This window comes from Erithacus rubecula (assembly GCF_903797595.1).
Source record: "Erithacus rubecula genome assembly, chromosome: 3".
NCBI classification, from domain to species: Eukaryota; Metazoa; Chordata; class Aves; order Passeriformes; family Muscicapidae; genus Erithacus; species Erithacus rubecula.
In genome coordinates, this window is record NC_136689.1 from 36,606,812 (window position 1) to 36,615,108 (window position 8,297).

The following is an 8,297-nucleotide window of genomic DNA, read 5'->3' on the forward strand; positions in this document are numbered from 1 at the left end:
GAAAGACTCTTTGGCTTTGAAACTCACAACAGTCAAGATGGAAATAAGCCATAGCTGGCCCACAGCAGCACTGCTTTGTCCTTCATTTAAAAATCATCCTCCTCCTTTTCAATGCCAACCTCCCCCAACAGCCCCTGCTAAGGTCTCATCCATCCCAAGCCCCACCGCAGCCCTGCTGCCTCACCTGTGAGTTCTGGCTGGCAGAGGTGACCCAGGAGTGGCAGCAGCCTGCTGAAGCTGTTGGTGCTCCAACACGCTGGGATGTTCTCAGGGGTGTTTTTCATGAGCACTGAGAATGATTCATGTGAACAAGGATCAGTGACCTTGACCTCACATGCACAGATGCACCCTGTGGTGATGACTGCAATAGAATAAACAGTTAGATACAATTGCTTTGCCTTGTTCTTGCCCAACTCTGTTGCTCTAGAATACAAATAATGACTCATTTGCTTACCCTCAAAACATCACATTTAGAAACCTGCTATTCATCTCCTCTGGAAGGGTCTTGAATAAATATACTCCCAAAACGGCTGATTTAAATCACATATATTTTTATCACTTGACACTGTTTCTGTTGTTATTGATAAAGACTACACAAGTGGGTGTGTGGTGTATCATGTCACTGCTGAGGAAGTTTTTTATAGCGAATGGTCTTTTGTTAAATCTCCTTTTATAAAAGTATTTACACAGGAGAGAAGGAAGAAAATAAAACAAAAGAAAATACATCTGGGGATCCATCTCCTTTTGCTAAAAATAAGAAAACCCTACAGCAATTATTTGGAATGCAAATGAAAAATAGAGTATAAAAGTGTTTTGTAGAGAGCAATATTTTTAAATGATATAAAAATATATTCCATATAAAACAAAGCATCAGTGAGGAGGAAAATCTGCAGTAGCTGTATGCAGACTTAATATTCCAGAAGAACCCTAATAAAAATGTGGGGGGGGGGGGGAAGGAACGAAAAAAAGGAAAATAAGACTCATACCAGTCTTCCATAGTTAATTCGGCACTGTGAAAAGAGGTAACTTTGCAGTAAACTTCCAGAGCAGAAAAAATATATTTGCTACCCTCCCTTGAAAGATTGATTTTTGCTACCCTTCCTTGAAAGATTGGTTTTTCTATTATCAACATTAAATATTTTCCCTATATTTTCCTTTTTTTTTTTAAGAGGGAAAGAGACAGGACTCTTCTTAAATATTATTGCTCAGTATACTACTTGTGATTTGACAGATCATGCTTCATTATTTGCCAATAAAAATACTGATAATATGAGAAGCCTCTGTTGAAAAAGTGGAGATATAATAAAATAATACTGAAGAGCTACTTCTTGTTTCATACTGTCATTTCTTTGCCATGGCATCACATGTTTCACGCTAATTTTTGTTTAGTCTTGTTTATCTTTCCTGTTCATTTAGCATTGGAGATGTACAACTGCTTTCATGTATTAGCTTGGGGCTGATTTTCCACTGGCAAATGAGTATTTGGGTGTCATATCTCTCTGTTTAGCGTGTTCTTTGCACTTATGCACAAAACAGACTGGTGGTTTGAATACGTTCTAAATTTTGCTTTTGCTTAACAGACTTATTCAGACCTTCACAAATAGGAGCACTGCCATACTTGCATTTTTGCTTATGCATCTGTTGTTTTACCTAAGAAGATTGTGGAAGCACTTCCAGTCATACCAGTTCTCATGGCTGTAATTATTGTACTTCCTTTGGAAAGGGAAATATACAGTACATGCTGTATTGTCAAACTCTCTGAGGATATGACCTCAAATTGGGAAGGCTTCAGTTCAGACCAGGATACCAATTCACCTCTAATCCAGAAGCCTTGGACTCTTCTGTCCCTTCCCACTCTCCAGTCAACACTTGGTGTCAACATCATCATAATTTACCATTAGCATGAGTTTTCTCTTAGTGTTATTTCTGTTCTGATGACACTTACTTATCCTAACCTGGTCAAATAGAGAAAAGCTAGTTGAATAGAAAAGCAGTTTACAAAATTGCACTGATACCTTGCTGGCCACCACTTGACATTCCACATGGGAATCTGTGCCCTCCAGAAGATGCCTCAAGGTTACAAAGTATTACAAGAAATTTTGTACAAACTACATAAAAGCTGAATAACAAGCAGCACATCTAAGGGTTTTTCTTTTTGTTTTTTGTTTTTTTTTTTTTTTTTACTGCACTACCTTACCTGTCTGCAGCTGCCCTACTCTGGTCTGTACAGGTGCAGAGCTGCAACAAAGCAGCTGAACTGGCACTCATCCCCCAGCTTGCTCTTTCACAGCAATCTCAGCTGTTTTCATGCACTGTTTTGTGTCATCCAGGGTAGGCTCTCTTGTGCTTCCTGGTCCTGGAGGAATTGGAAAAATAGCAGGGTGTCTGCAGCTACAACACAAGGCACAGAGCAGGAGTTAGGCTGTGCTGGCTCTTGCCTTGACTATAGCAGTGTTCACCCCTACCACAACTTTATAATTTTCTGTATAATCTGAGTCTTATTTCTGCCATGTGCCAGGGGCAGCTTTGCAAACACGAGCCCAAGAAGGATACTGTGCCTGCACAAAGGGCAGCAGGGATGCCCACCTGCCCAAAATCATACGACGGCTACTGGCAAGGGCTGTTTGAGGCAGATTTTGAGGCCAATGTTAAGCAAATAATATTTTTAGCTCCTTGTGTTCATAATTATTTAAAAAACCTGGGGGCAGGTTTAAAGGGCTGGCTAGAATCATAAGAAAAAACATGGAATGGTAACAGATCTTAGTATCAGAAGTCTGGGGAAAAAAAAAAAAAAAAAAAAAAAAAAAACAAACCAGCCACTGAAATCACGTCCAATGAAGTAGAAACAGTGATTTATCCTCATATCTACAAAGTAGAACTTTTAGGTTACCTATTCAAAAATTAAAGTACACTTGAAGTCAGTCCCAGAATTGTCTTTTTAAGTGTAATATTGTTTCTCCTACTCCTAGAAACTAGGGAAACAATAGATAACTGTGAAACAATGTCACACTCAAAGCAACATTTTTGTCCCCTATGCCCTTGCCTGTGCTTCTTTTTAGGCATCTCTGTTCCTTCAGCTATTACTCCCAAGACCAGAAAAGTTGTTTCCCAGCAAGTGGAAGTGAAGGGATACATTACCAATGGGTAATACAGAAGATACGATTCATAAACTGCACCTACACGTTTCATGCTGCATAGACTTTGATCCAGCTGACTGCAAAAAGCAATCAAGGATCTGCCCAAAGAATCAGGGGTGCTGGATAGATGCACCAGGTGGATAAATATGGAAATTTAGAAAGCCCACAGGATATAGCTTTGACCTTAAAGCATTTAAGCTACTACTCTAGAAGCTCAAAATTTAAATGAACCTACTACATATTGAATGTCCTACCAAAAGTCCATTTTTTTCCAAACTTTTACACAAATCTGATCAGAGGGACCTACTTGAATGATAGTCCTGTCTCTGAAAGTTGTTGCAGGACAGATTTATCTGCATGGTTTTTGTCTTTTCATCCAACATAGAGAAAAACAACAAGATTTGTAATCTCAATTTCATTTATCCCAGTGTTGATTCATGAGATATTTCAATATTTCACTACATAACGTACAGCAGGCTGGTGAAACTGCATGTGCAAATGCATCACTAATACAACGAGCAAACATTTAGAGATAAAAGTATGCCTTTCCAGCTATCATAACTTAGTAGCTTAAAAATTAACTAGGAGGTTTCTGAATGAGATAAAAGTCGTAAAAGAATAAAGAAAAACTGAATATTTACTGCTTTTTCAGGTCAGCCATGTTTCAGTGACTGAAAAATAAACCTTATGTAAAAGAAATTTCTGTTTTCAAAGCTATGGAGTTATTGCAGGGCTGCCTCTTGATGCCTCAAGTTAGCTAATGAAACAGGAATGCTACTAAAGAGCTGAAGCAAAAGACAGATAATACTTAGGATGCACAAGAGACAGGATCCCAAGAGCACACACTGCTCTCAAGTATTTATTAGGGCTTCTCCTCTGGATACCCTGAGGAATAGGATTTTAAATAAATAAAAAGCAAAGTTGTGCTCAGGGATCTTTGAGAGAAGAATTAGAAGGCCAGTCATAAAAGGCTAAATTCAGCTTTTAATTACCACAGAATTTAAGAAAGAAATAGCTATGGTTGAAAAATTTTAAAGAGATCTTCAATTCGACTTCTTTCCAAACTGAAAGTAAATTCAGTTTAATATCACTGAATATTACAACAGAATCATCTGAATGAAGAATTTTGTCCTTACAGTTGTGAGCAGAAATGGATATTTCATACCCTAACTAGAATAAAACCTTTGTCCTGCAGTGGGAACTTGCCCTGAAGAAAAAAAAAAAAAAAAGAAAAGCACAAGTTCTTTTTCACCTGTCTCCTTCTTAAAGGTTCAGTGAGTCAGACACAGCTTCAGTTTCTATTTGCAGCTCTGTAGGAAACTGCAGAAAACCTATTGCCAGGGGCTGCAAGAGGAACATGCTGAATGAAGCATTACCTCTCCTGGCTGTGCATCTCCCTGCCAACAGCCACAAAATCTGTAGCATCCCTCCGGCATATGGCAGGTTGCAGGAGCTTGCAGGAAAACTCATCCAGGTTTTATGGAACTAGCAGCTGTGAATAGTTTGTTTGTTCTTTGTTTCTATGACCATAATTCAGGCTTTCACTCTCTCTTCCACAGGAATTAGGCTTGAAGCTGATGTCTGGGATTGAGCCCTAACTGCAGCAGCCAAAATCACATCAAACACAGCCTGTGGTACATACTGAGTAGCACATTAATGTAACCAAACTCGTACAGTGCTGTAGCTCTAATCACCCATTAAATTCACCACAACTGCATTATATGGCTTTTCCCTGGCTTTAGTCAATTTGGCCTGAATTTCCCTCTCTACTTCAATAACCACCTAATTCTTTAAAGAATTACTACATTAATATTCAAATTGTAAATAAATATCTAAAAAGTAATCTAACAAAACATTCTGTGCAATGCTTCTATGTAGCATCAAAGAAGAGTATGTAATGAAAATAAGAACATTCCTTTGAAATTAGGTGTGCAGGAGATCCCTGACCATTAACACTGGTTCTTTTTCCTCTGGTTTTTTCCCCTGATAGTCAGTATATAACTTTTTAAGTTTGTAGTTGCCTTCATAATTCCTAAAGATTCTTTGATGCTTTCATTAGTCCCTAATGGAACAATTTCTGTTCAGAAATTATTCTCTATTCCTTTTAATTTGGGGATCTTTTAGAGTTGAGGGGATGGGCACAACTCTGTCACATTCACTAGCAGAATTCCAGGACATTGTCACTGATGGTCTAACCTTCCAACAGAGCATGCCAATGGGTTCCTAGGTTATTGCAATATTACTTTATGACACCTCTGTCTCACTGTTTCCTTCTTCTTTGATGGGCTGTAGAAAGAATTGTAATACAATATTTAACCTCCTTGAAACCTAGTTGCTCTGAATAATAGAATTTTTGCTACTTTGCTCTTTGGGCCTGCAGAAGAAAAGGTTCAGAGGTGGAAGAATGACTTCTACCTCCCAGGATCAATGTGCTTCCCTTTCTTTATGAAAGCTTTTTCTTCATACACATAACAGAAAAGCAATCTCATCCTGGAGTCAGAAGCAGATACTGCTAATGTTCACAATTATGATGCATGCCAGGTCGTGTGCTGTTTGGGTGATTGGCACTTCTCAAGGCTGACAGAGACCAGAACTGTGTGAAATGTAAGATGAAGGCTGTTGCTCTCCTTCCCTGCTGCCTCTGCAGCAAAGGGGCCTTTTCCACCAGGCACAGGTCTGATGGATACATTTTGGCCTTACCTGTTTGATCTTTCAGTCTTGGTCAAAATCAACAACCCCGCAGTCCTGCATGAATATAGAAAAGGAAAGCAGGAATGTGTAGGAAATAGGGACAAGAGACAAGAAGCAGCTTCTAATTTACCCAGTGCAAATCTGAGCTGTGTAGCACACTGCTCACAGGAGCCAGTGCCCTGTTCATGACCAAAGGAAAGCAACATTCCTCTCCAGGGCTGCTTTAGGCTGTCACAACCAGACTAAAGATAAAAAACCAATTTAATGTTTGACACCTTTTGAGCTCCCAATACATTTTTTTCAAGTTCAGCTTTAATAGCCACAGGACAAAGGGATATGGAAATACATGACAAGTCAGATACACCCCGTGGAACTACTTGACTTTTAAAAACCAAAAAAACACTACTAAAGTTGGCAATAATGATCCATGCCTTGCTATTTTTTTCTGTTTAACTACAGCAAAACTAGGAAAGGCTATGCACGTAACTGTTTCAAATCTGCCTCTGCTATTTTTATTTCACAATCTTCAACAGGAATACATTGTATCTTTCAGGATTTCATAATCCTGTATCTCTCAGAGGCATTCCCTCTATAGATACAGAGTTATATTCATAATGTGTAGCTTACCTCTTTCTTAAATAGTTGTTAGATCATCTCTACTTTAGTTATTCCGTGGCTTATGCTAATAAACCAAGCAATGATTCCTATTCGTGACCAGGGAGTTAAAACTTGTTCAGATGGTTGTTCTTAATATGCTTTTTTAATCCCATGGGATACCTCTGTGTTAGGTATAATGGCAGAAAAGATCATTCTAGGTTGCTTCAGGTCCCAATATACAGAAATAATAAGCTAGTTTTGCCAAAGCAAATTTTATAAAGCATATAAACCAGACTATACTTTTTTTTTTTTAGAAATCAAACTCAAAAAACATTTCAGCACTGCTGCACACCCACACCCACACAAAAGTAAATAAATATTGAAAATTCAAGTCTACATACCTAGAGTCCCTCTTGACCTATTGAATAACTCTCTGCAGCACTGCTTTAAGACAACTGAGACAAAAAGTCTGAATATTAAAAGCTGCAGCAGTTCAGCAGAACAATGCAACATTCTCTTAGACTTACGTGCATCCTGTACTACAATCATTTATTTTGCTCATACTTAAAAGGCAATATTAAGTACTCATCCACAGGGAAGGAAATATTTTCTGTATGCATATGCATATGAGATGGCAAACATATTTTCATAAATCAAATTTTGATCGACATTTACATAGTTTGCAATGGAGAAAAAGAGAAGACGGTATGTGAAATGCTACATCTGATAAAGTAAAATGTCTTCAAAGGATTTCTGAATATTTAAAAAATATTTTGATCAATATAATACTGAGATTCACTCAACATTAGATGAATATTGAAAAGGGCCTAGTAGGAATATGGTAAACCCAAGATACATGAAATATGAGCTAATGTTCCCATCCCCTGGGTTGGGTTAATATCTTCTGTATCCTAATATCAAATATAGAGAAACTCAGTTTTGACCAAAGCTTAACTTACCATATTTAATTTCTGCTCCTGACTCTGTCAACAGGAAACTTGTCTCAGTAAAGACAAAGGAGAAAATCTTAATGCATAGGACATATAAAACACAAAGCACAATTACCTAATATTTGGGAATACAATGTCTAAATTATAAGTGTGTTCCTACCAAAAGAGTCAGAAGTGTGATGCTATGTGTCTATAGGCAGACCTACGTTCAAGGTGGATCAAAGTGAACTCCATTAAGAATTAGAATTGGCAGTTCACAAAGCTAATGAAGGACTCCTATATGTAAAACAGATAAATACTGCAGGCAGCAGAAGAAAAAACTGCCACAGGTCATCCTAATGAAGTGATGCTGACTTTTTTTTTTCCTACAAGACAAATATGTCAATTATTTATCATGTAAGAACTTATATATCTATAATAATTATGATCTATAATCAGCTGAAGTGTCCATTCTTAAAATGAAGGTAGTTTTAATTCTTAAATTGCAGTAAAGGATTTTGAATCGGAGTTTGCCACTTTCTACATAAGTTTTTTATCCAATAGAAAGGCTATGGACTAAAAGGGAAATTTCCTTTTTCAGCCTTTTTTTAAATTTGAAATTAAATTTAAAATAATGGCCCAAGCTACATTTGTGAGGCAGACATCTCTTTATTACTCTCTAGACATGCTCCCAAGAGATCCTGCTAAATTCTTTTTTTAACCAGACATCTAACTGGATCTGGATTCTGACTGAGCTTAGACACAAACCAGGTGCCAAGTTGGGTGCCTGCACTCTAAAACCCTGACTTTCCTCAGCTTCCAGAAAACTCAGAAAGAACTTCAAGATTTTCAGGTTAATCCTGTAAGTGGTTGTTCTTGCAAGCAAGGGATTTGTGGGAAAAGTCCTGTAACTTTTCATGTTCTAAGTTTCAAGCAGCAGAAA